At 37.7% G+C, this 15655-nt stretch overlaps 7 non-coding genes across 7 annotated transcripts; 4 read left to right on the top strand and 3 right to left on the bottom strand.

Annotated features, from left to right (window-relative positions):
- Positions 1-148: 148 nt before the first annotated feature.
- Positions 149-221, top strand: trnav-aac. The gene has a single exon. It is a non-coding gene; the product is annotated as a tRNA-Val (tRNA).
- A 3877-nt stretch (positions 222-4098) lies between these two features.
- On the bottom strand, positions 4099-4171 carry trnav-cac. The gene has a single exon. It is a non-coding gene; the product is annotated as a tRNA-Val (tRNA).
- A 185-nt stretch (positions 4172-4356) lies between these two features.
- Positions 4357-4429, top strand: trnav-aac. Its single transcript has one exon. It is a non-coding gene; the product is annotated as a tRNA-Val (tRNA).
- Positions 4430-8358: 3929 nt separating this feature from the next.
- On the bottom strand, positions 8359-8431 carry trnav-cac. The gene has a single exon. It is a non-coding gene; the product is annotated as a tRNA-Val (tRNA).
- A 186-nt stretch (positions 8432-8617) lies between these two features.
- trnav-aac lies at positions 8618-8690 on the top strand. The gene has a single exon. It is a non-coding gene; the product is annotated as a tRNA-Val (tRNA).
- A 3960-nt stretch (positions 8691-12650) lies between these two features.
- trnav-cac lies at positions 12651-12723 on the bottom strand. Its single transcript has one exon. It is a non-coding gene; the product is annotated as a tRNA-Val (tRNA).
- Positions 12724-12901: 178 nt separating this feature from the next.
- Positions 12902-12974, top strand: trnav-aac. The gene has a single exon. It is a non-coding gene; the product is annotated as a tRNA-Val (tRNA).
- Positions 12975-15655: the final 2681 nt, after the last annotated feature.

Here is a 15655-nt window from a genome sequence, read left to right as displayed (position 1 = left end):
TCATCATTGTACATTTAACCATTTTATTTATAAAAAATTATTTGGTCATACTTACAATATGTTCTATTTCTATAGGGTTTAGTATCTCACCTGGCTATTAAGGGTAGTGGGTTTTGGTCACAATCATTATTTGTTGCTACTTAAACCAGTTTCCGTAGTGTAGTGGTTATCACGTTCGCCTAACACGCGAAAGGTCCCCGGTTCGAGACCGGGCGGAAACACTTTTTCATACCATTAGGTGGTTATCAATTAAAACGTCACATTGCGGTCCACATGCTGTTTCCACGTTTTTATTATTTTATTTTTTGTATTTATTTAACTATGCAAGTCAGTTAAGAACAAATTATTATTTACAATGACTGCCTACCAAAAGGCAAAAGGCCTCCTGCGGGAAGGGCCCTGGGATTAAAAAAATAAATACAATATATATAAGGGACAAAACACACATCACAACAAGAGAGACATACAACACTACATAAAGAGAGACCTAAGACAACAACTTGACAAGGCAGCAACACATGACAACACAACATAATAACAACATGTTAGCAACACAACATGGTAGCAGCACAAAAACATGGTACAAACACTATTGGGCAAAGTCAACAGCACAAAGGTCAAGAAGGTAAAGACAACAATACATCATACAAAGCAGCCACAACTGTCAGTAAGAGTGTCCATGCCTGAGTCTTTGAATGAAGAGATTGAGATAAAACTGTCCAGTTTGAGTGTTTGTTGCAGATCATTCCAGTCTAGCTGCAGCGAACTGAAAAGAGGAGCAACCCAGGGATGTGTGTGCTTTGGGGACCTTTAATAGAATGTGACTGGCAGAACGGGTGTTGTATGTGGAGAATGAGGGCTGCAGTAGATATCTCAGATAGGGGGGAGTGAGGCCTAAGAGGGTTTTATAAATAAGCATCAACCAGTGGGTCTCGCAATGGGTATACAGAGATGACCAGTTTACAGAAGATTATAGAGTACAGTGGAGCATTGGTGGCAAATTTGATGGCCGAATGGTAAAAAACATCTAGCCGCTAGAGATCACCCTTACCTGCCGATCTATAAATTATGTCTCCGTAATCTAGCATGGGTAGGATGGTCATCTGAATCAGGGTTAGTTTGGCAGCTGGGGTGAAAGAGGAGTGATTACAATAGAGGAAACCAAGTCTAGATTTAACTTTAGCCTGTAGCTTTGATATGTTCTGGGAGAAGGACAGTGCTCTTCTCCCAAGTACTTGTATGCGGTGACTACCTCAAGCTCTAAACCCTCAGAGGTAGAGGTAGTAATAACACCTGTGGGAAGAGGGGAATTCTTCTTACCAAACCACATGACCTTTGTTTTGGAGGTGTTCAGAACAAGGTTAAGGGTAGAGAAAGTTTGTTGGACACTAAGAAAGCTCTGTTGTAAAGCATTTAACACAACATCTGGGGAGAGGCCAGCTGAGTATAAGACTGTATCACCTGCATATAAATGGATGAGAGAGCTTCCTACTGCCTGAGCTATGTTGTTAATGTAAATTGAAAAGAGGGTGGGGCCTAGGATAGAGCCTTGGGGTACTCCCTAGGTGACAGGCAGTGGCCAAGACAGCAGATTTTCTGACTGCATTTAGCTTTATCAGAGTTATACAGCAAGTAACTGCATGCTTTTCATGATCAATAAACATCAATAATGTATTTGGGTTAATGACGTATAAGATTTTCAAAAGTGAAAAAAATGTGAAAAGGGAAAACTGTTTAATTTGAGACACTTTAATGTACCCTTGAGTGTTACCTATGCACTTTCAGAGCTTGTCGCAAAACACATTTTTTATGCTATTGTTAAATTGACCTCCTAAAAAGTAATTCAGTGCCACCATGAAATAAAAATATATATACAAATTATACTGCATCTTTGTTTTTTCACTTTTCACTGGACCACCCCTCATTTTGAATGACTGTCAACTACAATTTTTGTTAAATAAATGAGAAAAAGTGTGAAAAATGTTATGGTTTTCTCTTATAGACTGAGCTTCTTTCTGCATTTTTAAAACAATAACATATTCAAATTGTTTTTTTAAACATTAATAACACTGGTTGTACCAAATTATCATTGCCGGTCACACCGCATGAGTATTTTGTTATGGTGTAATGTTTTAGACAGATCTCTCTCTATTTCCCTCTTAATCAAACACACACACATTGCAGGTTAACATGGTTTCTTATTCAACAACAACAATGCCTTTAATGCTTCGTGAAATACCACAAAAGTGACTCAAATGAGTATCACACAGAAACATTTCATCATGAACATGACAATGAACTTCTAAAAACAGGATTAAAATTGTGCATTATGATGAATTCTTCAAACAATGTTAAAAATAGTGTTAAGAATCATTGTAATAAATGAATATTAAAGATACTGAAATACAGACATTTAATATTTGAACATTAAAATATAAAATGCATAAAAAAGTGTTATTCTACATTACAATTTTAAGAAAAAGTCAAATGTTTGTGCAATATCTTCTAAAAACATTCATCTCCACATTGCGTGGACAATAAAGTTTTTATATTTCTAATATTAAAACATAAACAGATGTGATTAAGTTTGTGCAGAACAGTGCAAGATTAAAAATGAGAATTTAAAAAGTTTAATTGTGTAAACAATTCATGAGATTCAAATATTAAAGACAAAGAAATTATAACTTTGTAGAAAAAGTTGTAACACAAACTCATTGAAGTTGAAAATAATAAACCTTGGATTCTTAAAACAGTGTGTTTGATGTTGTTTCACTAGTGTGACATGAAAGTAGCCCAGTCTGTGTCAGACAGCCGAGATGCTCTTGAGCTGAAGGGCTCGGGCTCACTGATCATTGAATTCACATCTCCTTCATAGTAGAAGGTAATGTCTGGCACAGGGGGCCAGACAAAAACATTCCTCACTCCATGCTCCTGCATGCAAGTGATTTGCACTTTCTCCCAATCACCTTCAGCACCTGGCCTACAAAGGGGCGGTCTTCATAGCTGACAATGACAAAACTGCCTAGACTTTCAGGGTTGACTTGGCCACGGCTGCAGCTTCATCTTGCTGTTCATCAGTGATGGTTTTCTCCTTATGTTGTTCTTCATTGAAGTTCACTTCTACAGCACTGAAACAGGGGTTGCTTGGTCACTTCAAGCAAGACACTTCACTGTGTTTTATTTTATATTTATAAAACACGTTTCATGGTTCCTTTAACTCCAGCGAAGTTGTTTGGCACAGCTTCACCGCAATTAGTGACATCAGTAATCCAAAAGAATTTAATACTTGATCCACTCTTCTTGAGTAGTTCGAAGAGTTCCTTGGGAGTCTGCACATCCTCCCCCCGTTGAATGTGTTTGTCTGCACAACGTTTCACAGCCCCACCCACGCCATTTGGTGCCCCCTTCTGGACTATTCAGAAAAGTTCCAGGTGATTTGTTTGAATCTGGAAATATCCCGCCCGCAGAGTGCTGAGTTTGGTACATGTTCTCCGTGTTTCTGTATTGGCTGACGGGACCATCGCTCAGTACATATATGTGATGTGATCTGTTATTAGCTAGACAATTTGACATGGTTCATCAATCAATGTATCCTATCATGTCTGTCACTGCGATTAAACACTATTACAAACAATGTTGAAAAAAGGATAATGTTTTCTAACTTTGTTAGGTAGGCCTACGTTGGGTTAGAGAACAAAAAGTACATTAGGTCTACTTATTACTATGTTTAGTCAGCTGTACAATTTTCTGCCAGTAGCTTGCAGGGTAAACATCAGCTAAAAGTACATCGGAAAATGCGCCCTTCTGCTGCTTGACTGGGCCCACAAAGGATGGGGAAATGAACCTAAACCACTCATACTTGTCAATTATAGTTATATATATATATATATATATCACAGATATATAACATTTATGGTGGCCAATATTGAGAGATATCACTACCCTCACGTGAGCATCTAGTCGCATTTTGTGACCCTTTGACATTGCGAGTTACATTTCTAATTGGTCGCATCGGTGAAAGCTGCCATTTCTAGCTGGTCACTTCACTAATGATTTTGTTGAAAATGTAATAGATATAATTCGACTGGTCAACAAAGTTGTTTCCGCCCGGTTTCGAACCGGGGACCTTTCGCGTGTGAGGCGAACGTGATAACCACTACACTACGGAAACTGGTGAACTTTATCATGGCCACACACTGTCTTATGCGTCATCATTGTACATTTAACCATTTTATTTATAAAAAATGATTTGGTCATACTTACAATATGTTCTATTTCTATAGGGTTTAGTATCTCACCTGGCTATTAAGGGTAGTGGGTTTTGGTCACAATCATTATTTGTTGCTACTTAAACCAGTTTCCGTAGTGTAGTGGTTATCACGTTCGCCTAACACGCGAAAGGTCCCCGGTTCGAGACCGGGCGGAAACACTTTTTCATACCATTAGGTGGTTATCAATTAAAACGTCACATTGCGGTCCACATGCTGTTTCCACGTTTTTATTATTTTATTTTTTGTATTTATTTAACTATGCAAGTCAGTTAAGAACAAATTATTATTTACAATGACTGCCTACCAAAAGGCAAAAGGCCTCCTGCGGGAAGGGCCCTGGGATTAAAAAAATAAATACAATATATATAAGGGACAAAACACACATCACAACAAGAGAGACATACAACACTACATAAAGAGAGACCTAAGACAACAACTTGACAAGGCAGCAACACATGACAACACAACATAATAACAACATGTTAGCAACACAACATGGTAGCAGCACAAAAACATGGTACAAACACTATTGGGCAAAGTCAACAGCACAAAGGTCAAGAAGGTAAAGACAACAATACATCATACAAAGCAGCCACAACTGTCAGTAAGAGTGTCCATGCCTGAGTCTTTGAATGAAGAGATTGAGATAAAACTGTCCAGTTTGAGTGTTTGTTGCAGATCATTCCAGTCTAGCTGCAGCGAACTGAAAAGAGGAGCAACCCAGGGATGTGTGTGCTTTGGGGACCTTTAATAGAATGTGACTGGCAGAACGGGTGTTGTATGTGGAGAATGAGGGCTGCAGTAGATATCTCAGATAGGGGGGAGTGAGGCCTAAGAGGGTTTTATAAATAAGCATCAACCAGTGGGTCTCGCAATGGGTATACAGAGATGACCAGTTTACAGAAGATTATAGAGTACAGTGGAGCATTGGTGGCAAATTTGATGGCCGAATGGTAAAAAACATCTAGCCGCTAGAGATCACCCTTACCTGCCGATCTATAAATTATGTCTCCGTAATCTAGCATGGGTAGGATGGTCATCTGAATCAGGGTTAGTTTGGCAGCTGGGGTGAAAGAGGAGTGATTACAATAGAGGAAACCAAGTCTAGATTTAACTTTAGCCTGTAGCTTTGATATGTTCTGGGAGAAGGACAGTGCTCTTCTCCCAAGTACTTGTATGCGGTGACTACCTCAAGCTCTAAACCCTCAGAGGTAGAGGTAGTAATAACACCTGTGGGAAGAGGGGAATTCTTCTTACCAAACCACATGACCTTTGTTTTGGAGGTGTTCAGAACAAGGTTAAGGGTAGAGAAAGTTTGTTGGACACTAAGAAAGCTCTGTTGTAAAGCATTTAACACAACATCTGGGGAGAGGCCAGCTGAGTATAAGACTGTATCACCTGCATATAAATGGATGAGAGAGCTTCCTACTGCCTGAGCTATGTTGTTAATGTAAATTGAAAAGAGGGTGGGGCCTAGGATAGAGCCTTGGGGTACTCCCTAGGTGACAGGCAGTGGCCAAGACAGCAGATTTTCTGACTGCATTTAGCTTTATCAGAGTTATACAGCAAGTAACTGCATGCTTTTCATGATCAATAAACATCAATAATGTATTTGGGTTAATGACGTATAAGATTTTCAAAAGTGAAAAAAATGTGAAAAGGGAAAACTGTTTAATTTGAGACACTTTAATGTACCCTTGAGTGTTACCTATGCACTTTCAGAGCTTGTCGCAAAACACATTTTTTATGCTATTGTTAAATTGACCTCCTAAAAAGTAATTCAGTGCCACCATGAAATAAAAATATATATACAAATTATACTGCATCTTTGTTTTTTCACTTTTCACTGGACCACCCCTCATTTTGAATGACTGTCAACTACAATTTTTGTTAAATAAATGAGAAAAAGTGTGAAAAATGTTATGGTTTTCTCTTATAGACTGAGCTTCTTTCTGCATTTTTAAAACAATAACATATTCAAATTGTTTTTTTAAACATTAATAACACTGGTTGTACCAAATTATCATTGCCGGTCACACCGCATGAGTATTTTGTTATGGTGTAATGTTTTAGACAGATCTCTCTCTATTTCCCTCTTAATCAAACACACACACATTGCAGGTTAACATGGTTTCTTATTCAACAACAACAATGCCTTTAATGCTTCGTGAAATACCACAAAAGTGACTCAAATGAGTATCACACAGAAACATTTCATCATGAACATGACAATGAACTTCTAAAAACAGGATTAAAATTGTGCATTATGATGAATTCTTCAAACAATGTTAAAAATAGTGTTAAGAATCATTGTAATAAATGAATATTAAAGATACTGAAATACAGACATTTAATATTTGGACATTAAAATATAAAATGCATAAAAAAGTGTTATTCTACATTACAATTTTAAGAAAAAGTCAAATGTTTGTGCAATATCTTCTAAAAACATTCATCTCCACATTGCGTGGACAATAAAGTTTTTATATTTCTAATATTAAAACATAAACAGATGTGATTAAGTTTGTGCAGAACAGTGCAAGATTAAAAATGAGAATTTAAAAAGTTTAATTGTGTAAACAATTCATGAGATTCAAATATTAAAGACAAAGAAATTATAACTTTGTAGAAAAAGTTGTAACACAAACTCATTGAAGTTGAAAATAATAAACCTTGGATTCTTAAAACAGTGTGTTTGATGTTGTTTCACTAGTGTGACATGAAAGTAGCCCAGTCTGTGTCAGACAGCCGAGATGCTCTTGAGCTGAAGGGCTCGGGCTCACTGATCATTGAATTCACATCTCCTTCATAGTAGAAGGTAATGTCTGGCACAGGGGGCCAGACAAAAACATTCCTCACTCCATGCAAGTGATTTGCACTTCCTCCCAATCACCTTCAGCACCTGGCCTACAAAGGGGCGGTCTTCATAGCTGACAATGACAAAACTGCCTAGACTTTCAGGGTTGACTTGGCCACGGCTGCAGCTTCATCTTGCTGTTCATCAGTGATGGTTTTCTCCTTATGTTGTTCTTCATTGAAGTTCACTTCTACAGCACTGAAACAGGGGTTGCTTGGTCACTTCAAGCAAGACACTTCACTGTGTTTTATTTTCCCTGTCACTGTGGAGGTGACCTCAATCAATCAATAAAGCAATCAAACGTATTTATAAAACACGTTTCATGGTTCCTTTAACTCCAGCGAAGTTGTTTGGCACAGCTTCACCGAAATTAGTGACATCAGTAATCCAAAATAATTTAATACTTGATCCACTCTTCTTGAGTAGTTCGAAGAGTTCCTTGGGAGTCTGCACATCCTCCCCCCGTTGAATGTGTTTGTCTGCACAACGTTTCACAGCCCCACCCACGCCATTTGGTGCCCCCTTCTGGACTATTCAGAAAAGTTCCAGGTGATTTGTTTGAATCTGGAAATATCCCGCCCGCAGAGTGCTGAGTTTGGTACATGTTCTCCTTGTTTCTGTATTGGCTGACGGGACCATCGCTCAGTACATATATGTGATGTGATCTGTTATTAGCTAGACAATTTGACATGGTTCATCAATCAATGTATCCTATCATGTCTGTCACTGCGATTAAACACTATTACAAACAATGTTGAAAAAAGGATAATGTTTTCTAACTTTGTTAGGTAGGCCTACGTTGGGTTAGAGAAAAAAAAGTACATTAGGTCTACTTATTACTATGTTTAGTCAGCTGTACAATTTTCTGCCAGTAGCTTGCAGGGTAAACATCAGCTAAAAGTACATCGGAAAATGCGCCCTTCTGCTGCTTGACTGGGCCCACAAAGGATGGGGAAATGAACCTAAACCACTCATACTTGTCAATTATAGTTATATATATATATATATATATATATATATATATATCACAGATATATAACATTTATGGTGGCCAATATTGAGAGATATCACTACCCTCACGTGAGCATCTAGTCGCATTTTGTGACCCTTTGACATTGCGAGTTAGATTTTTAATTGGTCGCATCGGTGAAAGCTGCCATTTCTAGCTGGTCACTTCACTAATGATTTTGTTGAAAATGTAATAGTTATAATTCGACTGGTCAACAAAGTTGTTTCCGCCCGGTTTCGAACCGGGGACCTTTCGCGTGTGAGGCGAACGTGATAACCACTACACTACGGAAACTGGTGAACTTTATCATGGCCACACACTGTCTTATGCGTCATCATTGTACATTTAACCATTTTATTTATAAAAAATGATTTGGTCATACTTACAATATGTTCTATTTCTATAGGGTTTAGTATCTCACCTGGCTATTAAGGGTAGTGGGGTTGTGGTCACAATCATTATTTGTCGCTACTTAAACCAGTTTCCGTAGTGTAGTGGTTATCACGTTCGCCTAACACGCGAAAGGTCCCCGGTTCGAGACCGGGCGGAAACACTTTTTCATACCATTAGGTGGTTATCAATTAAAACGTCACATTGCGGTCCACATGCTGTTTCCACGTTTTTATTATTTTATTTTTTGTATTTATTTAACTATGCAAGTCAGTTAAGAACAAATTATTATTTACAATGACTGCCTACCAAAAGGCAAAAGGCCTCCTGCGGGAAGGGCCCTGGGATTAAAAAAATAAATACAATATATATAAGGGACAAAACACACATCACAACAAGAGAGACATACAACACTACATAAAGAGAGACCTAAGACAACAACTTGACAAGGCAGCAACACATGACAACACAACATAATAACAACATGTTAGCAACACAACATGGTAGCAGCACAAAAACATGGTACAAACACTATTGGGCAAAGTCAACAGCACAAAGGTCAAGAAGGTAAAGACAACAATACATCATACAAAGCAGCCACAACTGTCAGTAAGAGTGTCCATGCCTGAGTCTTTGAATGAAGAGATTGAGATAAAACTGTCCAGTTTGAGTGTTTGTTGCAGATCATTCCAGTCTAGCTGCAGCGAACTGAAAAGACGAGCAACCCAGGGATGTGTGTGCTTTGGGGACCTTTAATAGAATGTGACTGGCAGAACGGGTGTTGTATGTGGAGAATGAGGGCTGCAGTAGATATCTCAGATAGGGGGGAGTGAGGCCTAAGAGGGTTTTATAAATAAGCATCAACCAGTGGGTCTCGCAATGGGTATACAGAGATGACCAGTTTACAGAAGATTATAGAGTACAGTGGAGCATTGGTGGCAAATTTGATGGCCGAATGGTAAAAAACATCTAGCCGCTAGAGATCACCCTTACCTGCCGATCTATAAATTATGTCTCCGTAATCTAGCATGGGTAGGATGGTCATCTGAATCAGGGTTAGTTTGGCAGCTGGGGTGAAAGAGGAGTGATTACAATAGAGGAAACCAAGTCTAGATTTAACTTTAGCCTGTAGCTTTGATATGTTCTGGGAGAAGGACAGTGCTCTTCTCCCAAGTACTTGTATGCGGTGACTACCTCAAGCTCTAAACCCTCAGAGGTAGAGGTAGTAATAACACCTGTGGGAAGAAGGGAATTCTTCTTACCAAACCACATGACCTTTGTTTTGGAGGTGTTCAGAACAAGGTTAAGGGTAGAGAAAGTTTGTTGGACACTAAGAAAGCTCTGTTGTAAAGCATTTAACACAACATCTGGGGAGAGGCCAGCTGAGTATAAGACTGTATCACCTGCATATAAATGGATGAGAGAGCTTCCTACTGCCTGAGCTATGTTGTTAATGTAAATTGAAAAGAGGGTGGGGCCTAGGATAGAGCCTTGGGGTACTCCCTAGGTGACAGGCAGTGGCCAAGACAGCAGATTTTCTGACTTTATATACTGCATTTAGATTTATCAGAGTTATACAGCAAGTAACTGCATGCTTTTCATGATCAATAAACATCAATAATGTATTTGGGTTAATGACGTATAAGATTTTCAAAAGTGAAAAAAATGTGAAAAGGGAAAACTGTTTAATTTGAGACACTTTAATGTACCCTTGAGTGTTACCTATGCACTTTCAGAGCTTGTCGCAAAACACATTTTTTATGCTATTGTTAAATTGACCTCCTAAAAAGTAATTCAGTGCCACCATGAAATAAAAATATATATACAAATTATACTGCATCTTTGTTTTTTCACTTTTCACTGGACCACCCCTCATTTTGAATGACTGTCAACTACAATTTTTGTTAAATAAATGAGAAAAAGTGTGAAAAATGTTATGGTTTTCTCTTATAGACTGAGCTTCTTTCTGCATTTTTAAAACAATAACATATTCGAATTGTTTTTTTAAACATTAATAACACTGGTTGTACCAAATTATCATTGCCGGTCACACCGCATGAGTATTTTGTTATGGTGTAATGTTTTAGACAGATCTCTCTCTATTTCCCTCTTAATCAAACACACACACATTGCAGGTTAACATGGTTTCTTATTCAACAACAACAATGCCTTTAATGCTTCGTGAAATACCACAAAAGTGACTCAAATGAGTATCACACAGAAACATTTCATCATGAACATGACAATGAACTTCTAAAAACAGGATTAAAATTGTGCATTATGATGAATTCTTCAAACAATGTTAAAAATAGTGTTAAGAATCATTGTAATAAATGAATATTAAAGATACTGAAATACAGACATTTAATATTCGAACATTAAAATATAAAATGCATAAAAAAGTGTTATTCTACATTACAATTTTAAGAAAAAGTCAAATGTTTGTGCAATATCTTCTAAAAACATTCATCTCCACATTGCGTGGACAATAAAGTTTTTATATTTCTAATATTAAAACATAAACAGATGTGATTAAGTTTGTGCAGAACAGTGCAAGATTAAAAATGAGAATTTAAAAAGTTTAATTGTGTAAACAATTCATGAGATTCAAATATTAAAGACAAAGAAATTGTAACTTTGTAGAAAAAGTTGTAACACAAACTCATTGAAGTTGAAAATAATAAACCTTGGATTCTTAAAACAGTGTGTTTGATGTTGTTTCACTAGTGTGACATGAAAGTAGCCCAGTCTGTGTCAGACAGCCGAGATGCTCTTGAGCTGAAGGGCTCGGGCTCACTGATCATTGAATTCACATCTCCTTCATAGTAGAAGGTAATGTCTGGCACAGGGGGCCAGACAAAAACATTCCTCACTCCATGCAAGTGATTTGCACTTCCTCCCAATCACCTTCAGCACCTGGCCTACAAAGGGGCGGTCTTCATAGCTGACAATGACAAAACTGCCTAGACTTTCAGGGTTGACTTGGCCACGGCTGCAGCTTCATCTTGCTGTTCATCAGTGATGGTTTTCTCCTTATGTTGTTCTTCATTGAAGTTCACTTCTACAGCACTGAAACAGGGGTTGCTTGGTCACTTCAAGCAAGACACTTCACTGTGTTTTATTTTCCCTGTCACTGTGGAGGTGACCTCAATCAATCAATAAAGCAATCAAACGTATTTATAAAACACGTTTCATGGTTCCTTTAACTCCAGCAAAGTTGTTTGGCACAGCTTCACCGAAATTAGTGACATCAGTAATCCAAAATAATTTAATACTTGATCCACTCTTCTTGAGTAGTTCGAAGAGTTCCTTGGGAGTCTGCACATCCTCCCCCCGTTGAATGTGTTTGTCTGCACAACGTTTCACAGCCCCACCCACGCCATTTGGTGCCCCCTTCTGGACTATTCAGAAAAGTTCCAGGTGATTTGTTTGAATCTGGAAATATCCCGCCCGCAGAGTGCTGAGTTTGGTACATGTTCTCCTTGTTTCTGTATTGGCTGACGGGACCATCGCTCAGTACATATATGTGATGTGATCTGTTATTAGCTAGACAATTTGACATGGTTCATCAATCAATGTATCCTATCATGTCTGTCACTGCGATTAAACACTATTACAAACAATGTTGAAAAAAGGATAATGTTTTCTAACTTTGTTAGGTAGGCCTACGTTGGGTTAGAGAAAAAAAAGTACATTAGGTCTACTTATTACTATGTTTAGTCAGCTGTACAATTTTCTGCCAGTAGCTTGCAGGGTAAACATCAGCTAAAAGTACATCGGAAAATGCGCCCTTCTGCTGCTTGACTGGGCCCACAAAGGATGGGGAAATGAACCTAAACCACTCATACTTGTCAATTATAGTTATATATATATATATATATATATATATATATATATATATATATATATATATATATATCACAGATATATAACATTTATGGTGGCCAATATTGAGAGATATCACTACCCTCACGTGAGCATCTAGTCGCATTTTGTGACCCTTTGACATTGCGAGTTAGATTTTTAATTGGTCGCATCGGTGAAAGCTGCCATTTCTAGCTGGTCACTTCACTAATGATTTTGTTGAAAATGTAATAGTTATAATTCGACTGGTCAACAAAGTTGTTTCCGCCCGGTTTCGAACCGGGGACTTTTCGCGTGTGAGGCGAACGTGATAACCACTACACTACGGAAACTGGTTAATGGCCACACACTGTCTTATGTGTCATCATTGTACATTTAACCATTTTATTTATAAAAAATGATTTGGTCATACTTACAATATGTTCTATTTCTATAGGGTTTAGTATCTCACCTGGCTATTAAGGGTAGTGGGGTTGTGGTCACAATCATTATTTGTCACTACTTAAACCAGTTTCCGTAGTGTAGTGGTTATCACGTTCGCCTAACACGTGAAAGGTCCCCGGTTCGAGACCGGGCGGAAACACTTTTTCATACCATTAGGTGGTTATCAATTAAAACGTCACATTGCGGTCCACATGCTGTTTCCACGTTTTTATTATTTTATTTTTTGTATTTATTTAACTATGCAAGTCAGTTAAGAACAAATTATTATTTACAATGACTGCCTACCAAAAGGCAAAAGGCCTCCTGCGGGAAGGGCCCTGGGATTAAAAAAATAAATACAATATATATAAGGGACAAAACACACATCACAACAAGAGAGACATACAACACTACATAAAGAGAGACCTAAGACAACAACTTGACAAGGCAGCAACACATGACAACACAACATAATAACAACATGTTAGCAACACAACATGGTAGCAGCACAAAAACATGGTACAAACACTATTGGGCAAAGTCAACAGCACAAAGATCAAGAAGGTAAAGACAACAATACATCATACAAAGCAGCCACAACTGTCAGTAAGAGTGTCCATGCCTGAGTCTTTGAATGAAGAGATTGAGATAAAACTGTCCAGTTTGAGTGTTTGTTGCAGATCATTCCAGTCTAGCTGCAGCGAACTGAAAAGAGGAGCAACCCAGGGATGTGTGTGCTTTGGGGACCTTTAATAGAATGTGACTGGCAGAACGGGTGTTGTATGTGGAGAATGAGGGCTGCAGTAGATATCTCAGATAGGGGGGAGTGAGGCCTAAGAGGGTTTTATAAATAAGCATCAACCAGTGGGTCTCGCAATGGGTATACAGAGATGACCAGTTTACAGAAGATTATAGAGTACAGTGGAGCATTGGTGGCAAATTTGATGGCCGAATGGTAAAAAACATCTAGCCGCTAGAGATCACCCTTACCTGCCGATCTATAAATTATGTCTCCGTAATCTAGCATGGGTAGGATGGTCATCTGAATCAGGGTTAGTTTGGCAGCTGGGGTGAAAGAGGAGTGATTACAATAGAGGAAACCAAGTCTAGATTTAACTTTAGCCTGTAGCTTTGATATGTTCTGGGAGAAGGACAGTGCTCTTCTCCCAAGTACTTGTATGCGGTGACTACCTCAAGCTCTAAACCCTCAGAGGTAGAGGTAGTAATAACACCTGTGGGAAGAGGGGAATTCTTCTTACCAAACCACATGACCTTTGTTTTGGAGGTGTTCAGAACAAGGTTAAGGGTAGAGAAAGTTTGTTGGACACTAAGAAAGCTCTGTTGTAAAGCATTTAACACAACATCTGGGGAGAGGCCAGCTGAGTATAAGACTGTATCACCTGCATATAAATGGATGAGAGAGCTTCCTACTGCCTGAGCTATGTTGTTAATGTAAATTGAAAAGAGGGTGGGGCCTAGGATAGAGCCTTGGGGTACTCCCTAGGTGACAGGCAGTGGCCAAGACAGCAGATTTTCTGACTTTATATACTGCATTTAGATTTATCAGAGTTATACAGCAAGTAACTGCATGCTTTTCATGATCAATAAACATCAATAATGTATTTGGGTTAATGACGTATAAGATTTTCAAAAGTGAAAAAAATGTGAAAAGGGAAAACTGTTTAATTTGAGACACTTTAATGTACCCTTGAGTGTTACCTATGCACTTTCAGAGCTTGTCGCAAAACACATTTTTTATGCTATTGTTAAATTGACCTCCTAAAAAGTAATTCAGTGCCACCATGAAATAAAAATATATATACAAATTATACTGCATCTTTGTTTTTTCACTTTTCACTGGACCACCCCTCATTTTGAATGACTGTCAACTACAATTTTTGTTAAATAAATGAGAAAAAGTGTGAAAAATGTTATGGTTTTCTCTTATAGACTGAGCTTCTTTCTGCATTTTTAAAACAATAACATATTCGAATTGTTTTTTTAAACATTAATAACACTGGTTGTACCAAATTATCATTGCCGGTCACACCGCATGAGTATTTTGTTATGGTGTAATGTTTTAGACAGATCTCTCTCTATTTCCCTCTTAATCAAACACACACACATTGCAGGTTAACATGGTTTCTTATTCAACAACAACAATGCCTTTAATGCTTCGTGAAATACCACAAAAGTGACTCAAATGAGTATCACACAGAAACATTTCATCATGAACATGACAATGAACTTCTAAAAACAGGATTAAAATTGTGCATTATGATGAATTCTTCAAACAATGTTAAAAATAGTGTTAAGAATCATTGTAATAAATGAATATTAAAGATACTGAAATACAGACATTTAATATTCGAACATTAAAATATAAAATGCATAAAAAAGTGTTATTCTACATTACAATTTTAAGAAAAAGTCAAATGTTTGTGCAATATCTTCTAAAAACATTCATCTCCACATTGCGTGGACAATAAAGTTTTTATATTTCTAATATTAAAACATAAACAGATGTGATTAAGTTTGTGCAGAACAGTGCAAGATTAAAAATGAGAATTTAAAAAGTTTAATTGTGTAAACAATTCATGAGATTCAAATATTAAAGACAAAGAAATTGTAACTTTGTAGAAAAAGTTGTAACACAAACTCATTGAAGTTGAAAATAATAAACCTTGGATTCTTAAAACAGTGTGTTTGATGTTGTTTCACTAGTGTGACATGAAAGTAGCCCAGTCTGTGTCAGACAGCCGAGATGCTCTTGAGCTGAAGGGCTCGGGCTCACTGATCATTGAATTCACATCTCCTTCATAGTAGAAGGTAATGTCTGGC

This window comes from Oncorhynchus mykiss, chromosome 2 (genome assembly GCF_013265735.2).
Source record: "Oncorhynchus mykiss isolate Arlee chromosome 2, USDA_OmykA_1.1, whole genome shotgun sequence".
Lineage (NCBI taxonomy): Eukaryota > Metazoa > Chordata > Actinopteri > Salmoniformes > Salmonidae > Oncorhynchus > Oncorhynchus mykiss.
Note: the sequence above shows the minus strand (reverse complement) of the source record. Positions and strands in the feature narration are given on the sequence as shown.